The sequence below is a fragment of the Furipterus horrens genome, unplaced genomic scaffold, assembly GCF_987537825.1.
Source record: "Furipterus horrens unplaced genomic scaffold, mFurHor1.1.pri manual_scaffold_6, whole genome shotgun sequence".
NCBI lineage: Eukaryota > Metazoa > Chordata > Mammalia > Chiroptera > Furipteridae > Furipterus > Furipterus horrens.
Genome location: NW_028327176.1, coordinates 177,979,668 through 177,997,745, shown reverse-complemented (window position 1 = coordinate 177,997,745; position 18,078 = coordinate 177,979,668). Strand labels below are relative to the sequence as shown.

At 41.8% G+C, this 18,078-nt stretch overlaps 1 pseudogene; it reads right to left on the bottom strand.

The window, feature by feature from the left end:
* Positions 1–4,274: 4,274 nt before the first annotated feature.
* LOC150007892 (cytochrome c oxidase subunit 6B1 pseudogene) lies at positions 4,275–4,569 on the bottom strand (annotated as a pseudogene).
* Between the last annotated feature and the right edge of the window lie 13,509 nt (positions 4,570–18,078).

Genomic DNA, 18,078 nt, shown 5'->3' with positions numbered 1-18,078 from the left:
CACTGTCAAAAATAGCGTGGAATTTCCTCGAAAAACAAAAAATGGAACTGCCTTTTGACCCAGACATTCCACTACTGGGATTATACCTGAAGAATCCTGAAACACCAATTCAAAAGAACTTATGCACCCCTATGTCCAGAGCAGCATTATTGACAATAGCCAAATGCTGGAAACAGCCTGAGGGGCCATCAGTAAATGAGTGGATCAAAAAACTGTGGTACATTTACACAGTGGAACACTATGCAGCAGAAAGAAAGAACTCCTAACTTTTGCAACAGCATGTATGTGACTGGAGAGTATACGCTACGTGAAATAAGCGATTCAATGAAAGACAAATACCATCTCACCCATCAGAGGAACCTAATTTGCAAAAACAAACGAATGAGCACAGCAGAACCAGAGACATGAAAACGTGGAACAGTCAGAGGGGAGAGGGGAGGGGGATAATGGTGGAAAGAAGGGGAGGGGACTTGTCAAAGAACACATGTGAATGACGCACGGACAGGGACAACAGGGTGGGGATTGACTGTGGAGCAGAGGTGGGCTCCGCACAGGAGGGCAAAGAGGGGAAAATTGGGACAACTGTAATAGGATAACAGAACATTTTTTGAAAGGGAAAAAAAACCCACTAAGAGGAATTCAGATAACATGTTAAAGGAGTAACAAAATAGAGAAAACGCAAAGAAAAGTACATCTTTGTTTACTCATAAACATTAAGCCAGCTCCTAAAGTTTAACTTCTAGGTAAACAACACTCCCCCGGTTTTATGATGCACTACTACTAAACAAAATCTTCATTGGAATAACAAGTTCTTCTCTATGAAATTTCCCATGTAAGTGAAACTACATTTCTCCCTAGAGACAGTTCCTTTCCCAGAATGGCCTAAGCTCCATAACCTACTGCCTAGAACACAAAGAGACTAATCAAACCTTATCAGTTTACAATACTCAAAATTTGACTTTCATGAGAAAAGTTCATAAATTTATATTTGCAAATGTAATTAATATCACTAAAATCAGAGGTTATGGCTTATGTTCACTAAAACTTAGATTACTTAACGGTCTTATTGAAACTATTTTCTTATAGGACATTTGCCATAAAACTATATATTCCAAGAAAGATATCATCCAAAGAAGCAACACATTCCATTGTACAATTTTATGGGTTTTAAAAATGTTGTTGGTAGCAACTTGAAATGCTTTTGTCTAAAAAAATAAACAGACAAATAGGTATTCAAAGATGATTCTGTGTGACAGAACTTCTCAGTAACTGAATAAATAAAAGATCAAACTATCTCATCAATAATTTCTAAACCGAAAGCAGGACCCAGAGATTGAACTCATGACCAAAGCATCACGACCTTCCTCTAAACAAACTTTGGACAAATCAGAAGAATTAGAAGCTACTGATTATACCACAAATTATTACTCTATTGACTTTGTCATTAAAAAAATCAGCCACCATGGTCAGGTGGGCCCCCGTTGTACTAATGCAAAGTGGGAAGAACACGCCCTCCCATCACGGGAGGGAAGTTGTAACCTGCCATAGCATCACCTAGATTCAGCACAGGTAGGTTCCAGGTTTGAAATACAGTGCAGCTACAAGTGTGTCTAAACACAGGGATGATGCTAAGACTTGCAACAATAATGGCTGTGACGCAGCCAGAAATGCCCCCAGTGGTCTGACAGAAGGTGGAAAGAGACATGTCTCATGACATACCTGTATTCTCCATGGTGGTGGCTGTTGCAAGTGTCGGAGCTCTTGTACGCCAGGTGGACTGCAGGTGCACTGGTGGCAAGCGTGAACACTAGTGCCTGTGATCATGGGGAAGGTGTTATACTCTGCAATGAGGTTGTGGATGTTCCTCCTCCTGCAGCAGCCATGCTGTGGCCAGATGGATCCCCAGTTAAGAAAAGAGGTGGTGACTTTAGCCAAGGGAATGTTGCCACTGGGTGGTATGTGGTCAGAATTAGGAAGGGCAAGGACAGGGGGCAGTGGTTTTCCTATGGAGCAGGAGTGGTGTCCATAGGCTCCTCGGGGTCCATGGCAGGGATTTGGTGAATTGTCATGGATCTTACACTGCCACCTGGAGATGATACGACTGTGGTGGCATAGTACGGAGGAGTCGTGTCCATTTCGGTGTCATCATCCTGTAAAGCGGGCCGAGAGGTCAAACGTGTAGATGCTCTGGCAGTGATGGTAACAGGGGCCTGCCCCATTTGAGTGGCCAGGGGAAGGGTTCCTGCAGGCACCGAGGCAGGTGGAGGCAGAGAAGCAGCAGGCTGAGTGACCTGGGTCTTGTCCCCCGCAGTCTTTTTCCTTGGACCCTCAGATCTTTCCATGGTGTGCAGCTTTGGGTCCATGGCAAGGCAAGGAAGTTTAGCAGGCGGGGGCAGCTCACCTCGATCCCACCGCAGTGGTGGCAGTGGAAGCAAGAGCGGCCCAGACTGCTTTCTTTTGCGGGGCCTCCTGCTGGCAGAGGCCGGGGGAGAATTGCTGCTGGATTGCTTCTCCTTCCCTACACATACTGAATCTGGAGTGCTGGGCAGATGCCCACTGCTGTGGGGGCTGTCCCCATGATCCTGCCCTTTTTCCTCTACCTGGCTGGTCTTGTGTGCCGTGTCTTTTGGGGACTCTTCCGGGACCTTCCCCACCACCTCCTTTGGGAAAGGAAGTGGGACGATTATAGAGGGTCCCGGCTCCTCAGCCTTGACTGCCTGCTCAGGTGGTGAGCGCAGGCCAGAAGATCTGCGACCTGAATGACGAATAGGGCCCGGTCTCAAGCTTCCAGACCTCCCGGATGTACAAGCAGGAAGCACAGGCTTCTGCGGGGGGTCCTTCCATTTCACCAACCGGTGGACTTCTATAGGGAAGCGCACAGTCTGTGCGAGAGGACACCGTCCTCTCGGGACAAGGCCGAAGGCCGATGGACCAGCAGCATGACAGAAATGAAATAGTGGGTGGAAACGGCTGACAGCAGGGTGGTCCCAGCCAGGTGGGCCATAATCACGGGTGACAGGGTGATGGCCACCAGGCAAGGGATGGTGGCCGCGGCGGAGGCGGCAGAAGAACAAGCGAATCCGAGAAAGGAAATTGCCCATGTAGGGGCAGTTGTGCGCCAAACGAACTCAAATAAGAGTGGAAACAGGGAGAGTCTCTCCTTTGCTTCCTCCTCCTCTGGGGTTCTAGCACGCACTGAACTGACTTCAGCCAGGACCTTCTGATGTCTCCATGGAAACATCAATGGACCTTGAGAGGTCACAGAGGAAGGGGCGGGGCCTCCCTGAATGGCCAATCCCATCATGACCTTCTAGCACCTGGGACCTGCATCTCTGTGTAGCAAGTGTTTGGCACCTGCCTTGCCCTCCATGAGGCCTTTGTCCCATACCACTGAGGCCCCACCTGCCTGACATCACCGTGTCTGGCCACTGGCTCTGTGGGAGCTTTGGCGCCTGCCCCACTGTTGTCCCAGGGGCCAGGTCCTGCTCAAAGTCAGTACGGGAGCCACCCGGCTCCTTCCTGGACGTGGCCCACCTCCTCAGGGGACCTTTTCAGCTTCTCTTGGAAGCCCGAGGCAGGTGCACTTTCTCCATGTCTGCCCTGGCCACCAGCCTCACCAGTCAGCTGTGAAACACTGTGAGGTGGAGTGGGCACAAAGCCCTAACCAACAGGCTGCTGCAGCTGGAGACATCCCAGAAAAGAGCTGGCAGCTAGCAGGGGTGTAAACCCAATGTGCTGAATTACTAATGAATAAAAAGGGAAGGAACTAATGGAAATCAAAGCATACCGAATTGCTCAGAAGGAACATACATATATATTAACTTTAGAATTTGTTAAACATGTGAAATGTTTAAAAACGACTATTAAGATGAAAACAGAAGCCTGGCTGGTGTGTTTCAGTGGAATGGGCGCCACCCTGTGAAGCAAAAGGTCACCGGTTCAATTCCCAGTCCGGACACATGCCTGCGTTACAGGACAGGTCCCCGTTTGGGGGCATGCGAGAGGTAAAATCGGTCAAGGTATCTCTTACACACTGATGTTTCTCTCCATCTTTTTCTCCCTCCTTTTCCCTCTCTCTAAAAGGAAATAAATAAAATCTTTAAAAAAAGAAAACAATAGAATTAGCTATAACTTCCAAGCGGAGGTATATATATATTTGGTTTTCCAACAGGTACTGATTACTAGTTCAGCCATGATTCAGGATCCTAGGGTGGGATGTACCCATGTCCCTGGGAGAAGGATGGGAGACAGAGGACAGGTGGGGTGCAGCCAATTCAGATCTTCCCAGGATATGTGCCATCTGCCTAGTGGCCATCCCAGGTTGACACCCAGGATATGGGGCAAAGGGACTTGTACACACGCGGGTACCATTTGCACACGGAAACATCCCCTCCTTTAGCAGTCACCATCTTCTCACAGAGGTGAAAGTCGAGGTATTTCTGCCAAAATTTCCTGGTCCAGTTCTGGCTGGGGAAGTGGCTGTCAAAGAGAGGCAGTCTGGTAGTTCTTGATTTTGGTCTTGATGTCTTCTGCCAGGTTGCTAACTCCCAAAGATGCCCCTGAAACCATGCGCAGCTCATTGTGACCCTCCCATATGCATATATTTTAATCTTAATCTGTATCTGTACATTTCTAAAGCTTCAGGATGTGTATACAGAGAATTTCTAACAACTTAAACATTTAGCTAGATGTTAAGAGAGCTTATGAAAGAATGAATGTATCGACACTATTTTTTCCGTTTTTTCCTATTCCTCTCATGTCTAAAGTTTGTTTAATACAGTGAGTTCTTATTACTGAAAAGACGGACTTCTCTAAAAATGATGTCGTCGTCGTCGGCAGCCGTCCGTCTCGAGAGACGATGGCGTAGCTTCCTGAGAGTCTATCTGCACCGCCGAGAATGGCTGTGCAGTCCGACTCGGGAGTGACAATCCCTGCCGCACTTGGTACAGGTGAAGGCAGATGGCTGTTGTTGCTGCTGCTGACGCTGCTTCCGCCTCGATCTTTTCTGGACCGCCTCCTCGTTGCGCGCAGCCTCTGCACGTGACGTACCTTGCCTGACCGCGAGCCTCCAGGCTAGGCGGTCGTCTGCTTGAACTTCCCATGTGTTGAGATTGATGGAGCATTGTGTCATGTCCTTTTTGCAGATGTCTTTGAACCGCAGTTTTGGGCGCCCTGTCATCCTCTTGCCTTCTGCTAGCTCGCCGTAGAGGAGGTCTTTGGGGATACGGCCTGCATCCATTCTTTTGACATGGCCGAGCCACCTGAGGCGTCTCTCGCTAAGAACTGCATGCAAACTGCTCATATTGGCTCGCTTCAGCACCTCGGTGTTGGGGACCTTATCCTGCCAGGCGACATGCAGGACGCGTCGCAGGCACCTCATGTGGAAGCTGTTGAGTTTCCTTTCGTGCCTTGCGTAGGTGGTCCACGTCTCGCTGCCATAGAGGAGAGTGCTGAGTACGCAGGCTTGGTAGATGCGCAGTCTGGTTTTCTCAGTGAGGCTGGAATTGTTCCACGCTCGCCGGTTCAGTCTGGCCATAACTGTGGCTGCCCTGGCGATTCTCCGGTTGACCTCCAAGTCGACTGACAGAGAGCTCGAGATGGTGGACCCGAGGTAAGTGAAGTCGTTGACAACCTCCAGGGTGTATCCGTCGATGGTGATGCATGGGGGAGTCCCCGTGCCTTGAGCCATAACATTCGTCTTCGTCAGGCTGATGGCTAGTCCGAACTCCTTGCATGCGTGGGAAAGGCAAGTGACTAGCTGCTGGAGTCCCTCTTCGGAGTGTGATGATGTATACTTTACTTACCACTTAGTTCAGATCAAACTTGACCTGGCACATAGGATTTCAGATCCTTGCTTTTGGTTCAGAGCTGAAAATACGCATTTTAAGGTCTCTCACTACAATATCTTTCTCACCTATGCATGAGAATGACGTGTCATGAAAGAAACAATTAGAGGTTGATTTATGGTAAAAGGAGAAGAGAGGTGGTAAAGATCTATTATTCTGAGTCCCGTGTGGGCCTTCCTGCCCCCACCCCTGACACTAAAGCAAATCTGGCTCAACTTCAGCCTCAGTGTCTGAGAGTTCAGAGCCCTTCTCAACATGTCAGTCACTTCTGACATATTTCCTTCTTGGCGTTTCCTCTAAACGTTGTCATTACTACATTCAGGTGTAGTGTATTAATAGAAATGTCAAAGTGCAGTAAGGTAAACAGATCAGATGATGGTGACCATTGAAAAATAGTTGTGGATCCCAACAGGATGAGGCAGGTGAGCCATGGGGTGGCGGCACACTGGGAAGCCCAAAGGTCAGTCATGAGATCTTCATTGTGCTTTCTGCAGGAAGGAACAGGTGAGACCAGGTACGCAGGCTTAGAATTTGCTCATTTGAACCATTTCAGGAGGTTGTGGGGTATAGGAGCTGTCCTTAGTTGCTTGGTAACTAGCTCTGTGTGATTAGAACAGGTGGATGGATAGTGGCTTAGAGGTGAGAGTACAGAAAAGGGGGTGTTTGGGAGTGTGGGATCTAGATTGGTTTGTTTGCATTTGAAAAGCCTGCTCTTACTATTTCTAGAAATTGGCCAATTCTGGGAGGGTCAGCAAGACTTCAGATCTCAAACTACCGGAATACAAAAACCAAGAAGATACGGCTAATACAACTAGGTCTAACTCACTAGCTTGGCTCTTCCCCTTAGAGACCTGGATCAAAAGTATAGTCCCTTCATCAGTTTCTGCAAAAGTTCCAGTCACTTCAAGAATTTCTTTAGACTTCAGGTACAATGTTTTAGGAAAGTTACAAGGAGTTTTAAACATCTGTGGGCATTTTCTCTTTTCCTGACTTTCTCTTTCTTCCCTCTGCATTGCAACCAACAATTTCTCCTCCTAGCCTCTGGCCAGTCACATCCTTACATTTAGGCCCTCCAGGGTCTTAGCTTCTACTCCTCTGGGGGTTTTAAATAAATTTCTGAGCATTAGTGGATCTCTTCTGCTATGATAAATGCTTCTGTCAAATGATTCTGTCAATTGCGAAGAAAATAAAAATTCCCTCTCTCACATCATAACATCATAAACATGTATAAACATACTGATAAGGTGGCTGGGGGAGAACTAAAAATAACAAGAGCAAAAAGTGATTTCAAATTAACCATAAAGTTGAAGTGACAGTGGGCAATGTGGCACTGTTGAATCCTAAGGGATAATTTGGGCAGCAGCATTCATCAACACACCATGACTTTGTTCCCTGAGGCAGGATATGATCTGTGAGCTTGTGTAGAAGGGATTTATTGTATGTGCTTGCATTATCATAATACAATTTGTGTTACAATTTGCAGGGGGGTGTGGTGAGGGGGGTGGTGACAAGTGTAGCTTGCTAGGTAACATGGGAAAGGGCTCTTGGATATACAGAATGCTGCCTGGTTTACAGCTGTCTCTCTAACTCTGTAGGACATGCGCCGTTGATTATTCTGGGCCCAGTAAAAAGCAAAACAAAGCAAAACAGAAACAGCCTATGAATACCTTTAATTGTCTGCTTTCCTAGGACCTGTGTGATGGCTAATTTTATGTGTCAACTTGATTGGGCTTCAGGATATCCAGACAGCTGATAAAACATTTCTGGGTATGTCTGTGAGGGTGTTTCTGGAAGAGATTTAGCATTTGAATTGGTAGACTGAGTACAGATCACTCTCACCATATGAAGAGGCATTACCCACTCCTTTGAGAGCTTGAAGAAAATGAAAAGGCCAAGAAAGGAAGGAGGAATTTGCTCCCTGAGCAGTGACACCCACCCTCTCCTGACTCAGACATCAGAGCTCCTGGTTCATGGGCCTCTGGACTTGGATGGAACGACACCACAAGCTTTCCTGGATCCCCATCCCCGATGGCTCTGTTTCTCTGGAGAACCTTGACTAATACGCCACAAGTAACTGGGAGCCAGGATTTCTGGTATATGGGATAAAACTCGTGTAATTTGTTTGCTGTGTTCCCCTGGCCCTGCCTGAGGCTCACGATCCCCTCATCTATGAAATGGGAATGATGTCTGTATTCGTGATTGTGCACATTACTCCAAACCATGTATTTAAAGGGGTTTAACCTTGCGCTTAGTACCATTGGTGGTTATTTTCTGGCTAAATTGAATTTAAGTACAATCACAATCTAAATCTCAGCACAATAAATGCTAATATATGTCTGAAACTAATCAGTACAATATTTGTTACAACATTCAGACATTCTAAAGACAAAAGAAATTAGACTGAAGTTTATTTTTAAAAATATGTTGGCCTGTGTTCTTGTCAGCTATGAACGTTTCAACTCAACTGGAGGCAATCAAGTCAGAGGGGATGAGATACTCTTTTTGATGGAAATAGAGCTGTTGATCCTGTTGATCATTGTTCAGGTATCATCACCATCTGATGAATGGTGTTTCAAGAAGCCAGAGAGAGACAGACAGACAGACAGACAGACAGAGATAGAAATAGAGAGAGAGAGAGAGAGAGAGAGAGAGAAAGAGAGAGAGAATGCATGCAGAGTGGGCCATTAAGAGTTCTTGAGGAAGAGCTGCCAGAGTACTCTTTGATTTGCATTCAAAGAAATCAAGAATTCCTGCTTAGGCATCTTGATTTTGCCATAGCTACTTCCTTCTTATTTCTAAGTTATTATTAAACATGGATTAAGCACCCACAGTGCACAGTGCAAAACAAGTCAAGGAGGGCCTATACTAGGATTGCTTCTGCCTTCAGACCTTTCTTTATCTTTTAACCTAAAGTCTAGGATTACACAGAAATATGATATCATAGTAAAAATGTAGTTAGGATACTTCTGGACCTTCCCTTGGTTATTCTGCAATATAAAAATAAGTTATATTAATGAGTAAAATTATCAGTGTATTTGTGGCTCATCATTACAGTCAGGATGTGGGATACGATGGAAAGCAGAGGATGGAATAGCCGCCACAATCCATATTCCATTGGTTCTGAAAGATTGAATATACAAATGGACAAAGGCCAGACCATATATAAAAATGGAACTTTGACCTGCAACCTGCAGCAACTTGCCCAGGAAACCAACCCCTCATCTACAGTACACAGTCCAGGAAGCTTGACAACAGATTCTGTAACGTGTGGTTGGTCTTTAGTTATTTTCACAGTTCTAGGAAGGGCAGGAGAACTGAGTATGAATGAGCCCATGGAAACCCTTCCCCACTGCCAGGGGAGGAGGCCATGACTGCCGTGGCTGGCCAATGGCATCTGAGTCACACACAAGCCCAAGTGAGCGGGTGAACCTGAAGACCAGAGTGTGGGTATGGACAATTGAACTTCACAGATTATTAATGAACTGAGGGGCTGGGGATAGAAATGGCAAAAACAACAGCACAGCCTTCCCAGGAGGACTCCTGGGAATTAAGGTAGAAGGCCAATAGTCTCAAAGTACCACAAAATAAAAACTGAACAGTTCTTTCAACTATTCAGTGTACTGCTGTGAGATTTTAAAACATTACTGACTTTAGCGATTTTATGAAAATATTTCTCTAACATTTAAACTGCTTTTGACAACACTTTGAGATTCATTTAAAAGAATTTTCCCTCTACCATAAGTACATCAAAGCATGGCTTCAGGCAGAGTGATAACTTGGGGAGTTAAACTCACAAAGGGACAAGAAGTAACCAAAAGCATCATCATCAGAAACAAAACCAATAGGAGCTGCTAATGACAGAGCATTTTCACTTGCCAAAAGTAATTGTACAAGAGCACAAGTGTGGTAAGACCTAACTGGTAGAATAGATCTTCCTAACCTCACTGATTTTCAGTGTTAATTGAGCTATATTTCTTCATTTACTTTATCATTCCTATTTGGGTACTATTAGCTACAAAGGTCATTGCTGAAATGCTAGGAGCCCTCACTGCCTCTTTAGGAAACTGCAGGCTCCTTAGACTGGTGGTTCTTAATCATGCCAGCTCATTAGAAGCATCCCACTTCAGACCAATTAAATCATAACCTCTGAGTGTATTTTTAAAAATAACTCCCCAGGTGATTCTAATGTGCAGAGTGTTGAAAAAACACTGTCCTAGAAGCAAGGTTTCTTTGACAGGAAATATCACCTTGGATTTGAGGGTTGTCAACATTCAGTAAAACCACTTTAATCTTGTTCATTTTAAAGCAGTAGTAACACAGATATTACAAATGGCCTCCCTAGAGCCTTGCCTGACTTCCTGTGTGCTCCTGTCTCAGGATCCAAGGGTGGTGGTTGGGGGAGGTTACCAGACTTGGAGTAATGGGAAAAGGGGAGAAGAGTGAGGTTGAGGGGGATTAGATCAGCAATTCCAACAGCCCTGAAGGGAATAGTTCTTGCACTGTTTCTCTGCTGTATTTCACAGTCTCTAAGTCTTGAGTCTCTCTTTATGTTGCTACTGCTCACTGCCCCTTATCCCTTCTCTCTACTACTCACTCTTGGGAGTCACACCTCCATGCCAGATGGTGTAGAGAAGATTTATTTCTTCTTTAGGGTATTTTTCCAAAGGAAGACAATTCTTCTAAGAGAAATTCAGGAACCACCTATTAAAATTTCCTGACATTTATAAGGTACTTGAATAAGCAAATATTGCTGTTATTAAAAGGGACGTGGGCATTCAGTTCCCATCCAAGTCTGGCTCTGGTAGACAGGTTTGGAAGATTTGGAGCTCTCTTCGATTCAATTTTTGTCATATTTGGGCACGCAACCCTTAATCTTTCTCCCACACTCCCACCGTGCCTTTTCAGCTGCCGACTTCATCCCTGCTTCTGGATGTGTGTTTGGCCCCTCAGTTACAGTATTTATGTTTCAATTTTGTGGGCCATTCTCTATGCTAGACTATGTCAGAGTTCCGGATTGCTACTCTGGGGTCATAGGATAGGCTAATGTAGTGGTTGACGGCAGGGGGAAAATGTGAAGGTGAATAATTAATTTCTCTCACCTCAAGATAAGGAGGTGGCCTTCTTAATCTCTTCTACTCAAAGATAATTGTTAGCCAATTCTAGTCACAAAACATGATTAGGGGACTGACTATGTCACAACCTTTATTTTTTGTGAGTCTCACACAATCTGGAGCTGATCCCTGGGTAAATGCCTTTCTGCTTCCATGAAGGTTAAATTTCAAACAGCCAGCAAAGGGCAAAGAAAGATCTGAAAGTAATTACAGAGAGGAACGCACATCTGCTCCCCCAGAATGTCCATCTTGCTGCTGCTGCTCCTGCTGTAATGGATTAATCCTTTCTCAGAATTGGTGGAGCAGCTTGAACGGCAGGAAGCTATCAAAGACAAGATGAGTCCACTTTGGAGCGAAGGCAAAAAATTAAGGCACCCAAATTAAATCACCCCAATAAAAATACATTTCTCCACTTCTCTGGAATCAGCTAAAGTTTGCGAGCTGAGAACACAGAACACTGACCTTTATCTCAGTCAAATCCTTCAAATATAGGTAACTGAGATATTGAAAGAAAAATGGCATGTGGTTTATTATTCATACAGTGGTAACCACATTCACCTGTATGCTTAGGTCACTGTCTCTAGAAGTAAGGTGTGAGTTTAAGGCAACTTACAAAGTCCTTCAAGCCTTAGGAGAGATACCAAGCTAGTTTATGGTTTAGGGCCTTTGTGTTTACTTGGTGATAACAGAGGGCAAATATTTTTAATAGTTTATCAACTGGAGAGGCCTGAGGGATCGCCCCATTGAAGGCTATGATGACTTTTTTTCTAAATCAAGTGTCCAGAGTCTTATTTTTTGTGTCTTGTAGATCCAGAGATAGAGGTCTAACCATGGTAGTGTAGAACATGGTACTATTGGAGATACCACCAACTTGTGTTTATGATAATCCACCATTATCCTAGAAGACCCAATTTTTTGTATAAAAAGGACCTTAATTTTTCCTCTTCCTTTTCTTTTTTAAAGGCAGATGCAGTATGAAGCTTTTAATTTCAGGAAGTTAACTTTCTTTTTAATGTTATATTTTAAAATTATTACTGTAAGTTTTCTTATTTTATCTAATTTTTCAATTACAGCTGATATTTAATATTATTTTGTATTATTTCAGGTGTATGGCATAGTGGTTAGACAATGGACGTGATTTCTTCACAGAAAAAGTCAATGGACATTTCAACATCTCAAAGTACATATTGAGAGACTACTCTAGGTCAACTCAGAACTATATTTAAGGTACTAAGATGACCCTACGAAACTTACAGAAAGGCAGTAGGGAAAATTTATAAATACAAGTGTGGCTCAGTGTCCTGGTCCATTCTTCCCATTTTTAACTGCATGGCTCTTGTTCACTCCCTAATAAAATCCAACCCAGAATGCCAATTATATAAGCCAAATAAAAGTAGAGTGTTGTTAGTGTAAGTATATTTAAATGTTCAACATTATATGGTACAAAGGACAGTGAGGACAATGCAGATTTTTATTAAATACAAGCTTTAATATAAGAAATAATATTTAAGACATTTGTGCATTTCTGTTACAGTTTAGAATATTTTTCACTTATGTATATGGACATGTGTGTCTTCAGATCAATTGTTTGAAAAATTTACTTCTACAAAATGATAGTTTTGAAAAGTTCTTCATAGCAGATATACAGCCATTTGAAAAAAAAATTGTAATCAAAGAAACTGGTCAGTGTGCATTTAGATAGAATAATTTGAGCAGAAGTGTGGAGAGATTTGAGACAGAACACATAGAAGACAGTGGTATGGAGACTTGACGCTTATTGAACATCCCCTTGTGCTTCTCTTATTTCCCTACCTCCCTTTTATTTAAGTTAGGACAGTGTGACTGTGACTTAGTTCTGGCCAATTTTGTCACTTCCAGGCTGAATCAGAGAAAAGTGAGGGTGGTTTCTCTATCCTACCTATTCCTTTTCTGTGAGGCAATCATGGGTACCACTGTTGAAATGATGTTCCTACAAGTTGGAAGCAACCAGAATTGCTGTCATGAAAAGGAAGTCAGCTATAATAGAGCATCAGTTTTCTCCCACTGGCCTGTGTGTGTGTGCACAGGACAAGTAAACCTATAACCTGTTATGCCACTAAGATTTTGGACTTTGTTTCTTACTTAGCATATCCTGGAACCAACTGACTCATGCAAGCTAGTCAAAAGATAATGAGGGATGCAAAGCAGGAATAAAAAAAAGACAGAAAAATTAGAAGAAAAGTATAGAATGGCAGCAGTTTGTAATTGAATAATTAATTGTAGCACGAGGAAAAGATAGGTATCTAAATGACTCTGGATGTTAATTTTGAGCAACTATGTATAAGCTGGTGCCATTAGGAACAAAATACAGAAGTAGAATATGGCAGTAAATGAAACTGTATTATTACTTCATTTGTGAAAGTACTTTTCAGCATACCAAAAGCATAGTAACTCAATAAAAACATTTTCCTTCTGTTCTTATAATTCACATCATTTTATTTGCCCTATGAATCATTTAGCAAAGAGCTCATTTTCTAAAATCCTTTACACATTACTATTTTAAAACTAATAGTTATTCTTCTTGAAAATTGAAATATTTGGAAAAAGAAAAAAAGTAATTTCTATTATCAACCTTCTCTATCAAGTTTCTGTATCCTGAAACAAGCTCAACAGTTCTACCTACCAGTCACCTGTTTGCTTCTTAAGGACGGCCCAGGCGCTCTTTGTAGGGTTTGCAGTGAGCATTCTGGCTTGTCCATTCTTGCTTCTGATCTACTTCCTCTGATCCTATTTCACTGGGCCAGCTTGAAGCTGGACTTTTCCCAGGCAGACCTCATATATGTACAAATTATTGTTTTTCTGAATCATGTAAGAGTAAGTTGCAGCAATAATGCCCCTTTATCTCTTACATAACCATGATAATTACAAAAATCAGTATATTTACACAATATCATTCAATACTCTTACTAAATCTTCTGGTCTTAGTTATATATCACAGGTCCCAATTGCTTCCATAAAGCAGAAGGAAATAATCCCTACCTTTACTTTACAAAAATTAAGTCTTAGTTGCATATTATATCTAAATATCTAAAACTGATGTATGGATTAATATAAAATAGGATTCAACTAGATATATGTGATTGAAATATTAATCAATTTATATTATTTCCTTAATATAATTTCCTTGTCAAAATTTCCTTAGTCAAAATCACAAAACATGTCATGATTGAGTCCCTTCCTTCATGACTATGTATGGCTATAATAAACTAATGAATAAAATAATGAGAAATGCTGCTACTTTAAACATTTTACATTTTTTCCAGTTTTATTGAGATAAAATTGACATATAGCACTATATAATTATTTGACTTAGATGTATTATAAAATAATTACCATAATAAATTTAGTTGTCATCTATTATTTTATAGATATACAAAAAAAAAGTGTTTTTTTCCTTGTGACGAGAACTCAAGATTTACTTTCTTAACAACTTTCATATATACCACAGAGCAATGTTAATGATAGCAATCCTGTTGTATGTTACGTTCTTAATATTTACTCATCTGACAACTGGAAGTTTATACTTTTTGATCACCTTCATCCAATTCCTAATCCCCCACTCCTGCCTCTTGTAACTACAGATCTGATCTCTTTTCCTATGAGTTTGGGATACAGTATTTGTATTTCTCTAACTTATTTCACTTAGCATAATGCCCTCAAGGTTCAACGTGTTGTTACAAATGGCAGGATTGCCTTCTTTTTATGGCTGAATTGTATTCTATATGTATGTATTTACACACAGAGAGAGATGAAATATATGTGGTAAAAAATGTTAACATTGGGGAAACTGCGTGCAGGATATACAGGAGGTTGTCTTTGTATTATTTTTGCAACTCTTCTATATATCTGAAATTATTTCAAAATAAAAATTACAAAAGCCAGTAAGAAATGGATCAGAAAAAACTCTCACACTAAAGTTTTCTTCTACCCACTCTTTATATAATTTTAATATGGACATTTATTTAATATTTTTAAAATTATATTTTATTGTTTATGCTATTATAGTTGTCCCCACTTTTTCCTCCTTTGGCCACCTGTACCCAGCCCCCTGCCACTACCGTAGGCAACCTCCACACCCACATCATTGCCCATGTCCATGGGTCATGCATCTATGTTCTTTGGCTAATTTCTTCACCTTTTTACATCCAGTCCTCTCTTCCCCCTCCCCTCTGACAGCTATTAATCAGTTTCATGTATCCGTGTCTCTGTTTTTATTTTGTTCACTGGTTTATTTTGTTCATTAGATTCCATATATATAAGTGACATTATGGTATTTTTTCTTTCTCTGACTGGCTTATTTCACTTAGCATAATGTTCTCCAGACCCATCCATGATGTTGTGAAAGGTTAAGATTTCCTTCTTTTTTACTGCTGCATAGTATTCCATTGTGTAAATGTACCACAGCTTTTTTATCCACTCATTTATTAATGGGCACATGGGCAAAGGGCCTGAATAGATACTTTTTCAAAGAGGACATACAGATGGCCCATAGATATATGAAAAAATGCTCAACATCACTAATGATCAGAGAGATGCAAATTCAAACCAAAATAACATATCTTCTTATACCTGCTAGAATGGCTGTCATCAATAAATCAACAAACAATACATATTGGGAAGGATTTGGAGAAAGAAACATAGTTCACTGTTAGTGGAACTGCAGACTGGTGCAGTGTCTGTGGAGTTTCCTCAAAAAATTAAAAATGGAACTTCCTTTTGACCCAGTGATTCCACTTCTGGGGGTATAACCTAAAAATCCTGAAACACCAATTCAAAAGAATATATGTGCCACTATGTTCATAACAGCATTATTTATAATAACCAAGTACTGGAGACAGACTATTTAATATTTTTAATAGAAAGGACAGATGACATTCTGCAGATTAGTATTTTTAACTTATAAATTATGTGATATCGTGATTCTGAGAGCATCAGTAAAAACATTCAAGTGGGATGTGGCAGAGCTAAAGCTAAAATTAATTGTTCTTTTATTTATCGTCAGTGCTCTGTAAACTAATTATGCATTCAAAATCACTTTACTACATATTTTGTAATGAATATTACTGTGAATTTGCATTAAAATCATTGTTAATTTAATGTGATGGTTATTCAATGAGAGCCCAAAGATCCCAAGATGTTCATTTTCTTATTGATTTGCACGTTCAATCTGTAGCGAACATATATATTAATAGTCATGTTGGTTTATGTCGGGTTCATTGACTTTTACTAAACACTTCTAATCTGCTAAGTGCTACATACATGATAGGACACAGTCATTGTTTATTTTCAAGGTGCTTTCCTCAGACTGAATAATAAAGACAGCTCCAGCGAATGGCACCGTGCCTGCTCTTAATAAGGCCACCATCCCCCCTCCTCCTTTCAGAGGGGAGGGGCGGTAGATGAAACGCTGCTTGGGGACGAAGGAAGAGAGCGCAGGTGAGCAAGTGTGTGCGCCTCCCTCCTGTAAGCAACTTCCTCAGCTGTCATCTCTTCTTCAGGAAAGTCATTGGCTTGGGGCAGTGCAGTCGTTTAGAGGGCATTTTTCTGTGGCTCACCTCAGGATGACTTTGCAAAAGCAAGGAACTCTGGGAATGATGCAGGCTGAGTTTGGCCTTGGCTGGGGCTGTGTGGCAGATGGCAGCGATGGGAGGAGGCAAGAGGCTTGGCTGGGCTCGGCTTGACTGGCAACCCTGGGCAGCGAGAAGATGCTCAGGCATCAGAGGAATTCCCTTTCTCTTTCAAGGCCACTTTTGTCCTGCTGGGCAGTTAAATACTGTATGCCAAAGGGTTTTCCCTGAATATCCTTAACTCACACCTACCTTTCTTTTCATTGTCCCCCAAAGGTCGAGCAATGCCCTTTATACCACTTTTAAACTCTACCTGCATTCATGCCTTTGGATTGCTTTAGGGCATCTCCCTCAGTGCTCAATCAGGCAATAAAATCTTTCTCCTATTTAAGGGCAAGAACTTTTGAGTTCACTGGTTCAGGGTTCAAATCCAGACTCTTCCTTCTACTCAAGCTTTAAAACCTTGGACAAGTATTTAAGTTCTTTTAGCCTATGCCTCCACATCTGTAAAATGAGAGTAATAATAACAACTGTGACTTCAACTTGTACCTATTCTATTTAAGACCTTGCCTTTGCAATTCAGAGTACTTCAAAGAAACTAAAACACAAACAATTAGAAGATTTCACTAATATTATTTTATCCCGCAGAAGATGGGAGATAGATTGTGAATTGGTCCAGGTTCATAGGGAGGAGCATTATATAGGTGTGTTCCTACCTAATGGAACAAATCTCCATACTCTTCCCTCCCCCCACCCCTACCCACTAGGTAATAATATGGCCATTCTCTAAGTAATTGCAGTCAAATGGGAAGTTATTCCTCCAGTTTCTGGGGTGCAGTTCAGCTTTGTACTTGGGACAGATGGGTCTGCCAATTACTTCAATTTTATATACCAAAGGGACAAGAGGCAGTAGCACTGAGTTCCACCAGATGGCCACAAAATACTACAGGCAGGAAAGATTCAGGGAATAAAATAATAAATTGAGATAGTGAAAAGGACAAGAATATAGACAACTTGGTGCAATTGAAGTTTACCTTAAAGAAATTCAGGGCCTCAGTCATTGCATATTACACAACCTTTTAAGGTGCTCCTGGGAATATTTCCAGATGCATAATCCAAATATAAAGGAATTTTTCAAAGTTTTTCTGTGTATCAGGTTTGTTCAAAATTCATTTGCATGTCTGGACTCTGTGGTTGCTATAATAACTCAGCAATAGTAGCAGAAGTCTGAGTCTTTATATCATTGAACTCATCATGTGCTTTTTAAGTTCACAGACAAATACCAAAGTGATTAATAAATTATGAGTGTTCAGAAAATGTTAGTTTTTATTATGACAAATGTCATATAGATCATTGACTATTGCCACACAAGAAATATGGCCTCTCTAAGTGTGTGATGAACCTACTGAAATGATTCTAGCGTTCTTAGTGATAGAGTTACAAGTAAGTTGGATCTATACATATAACACACTTAACTTTTCCTTCGAACTAAACTTTCCCAGTCACACTCCTTAG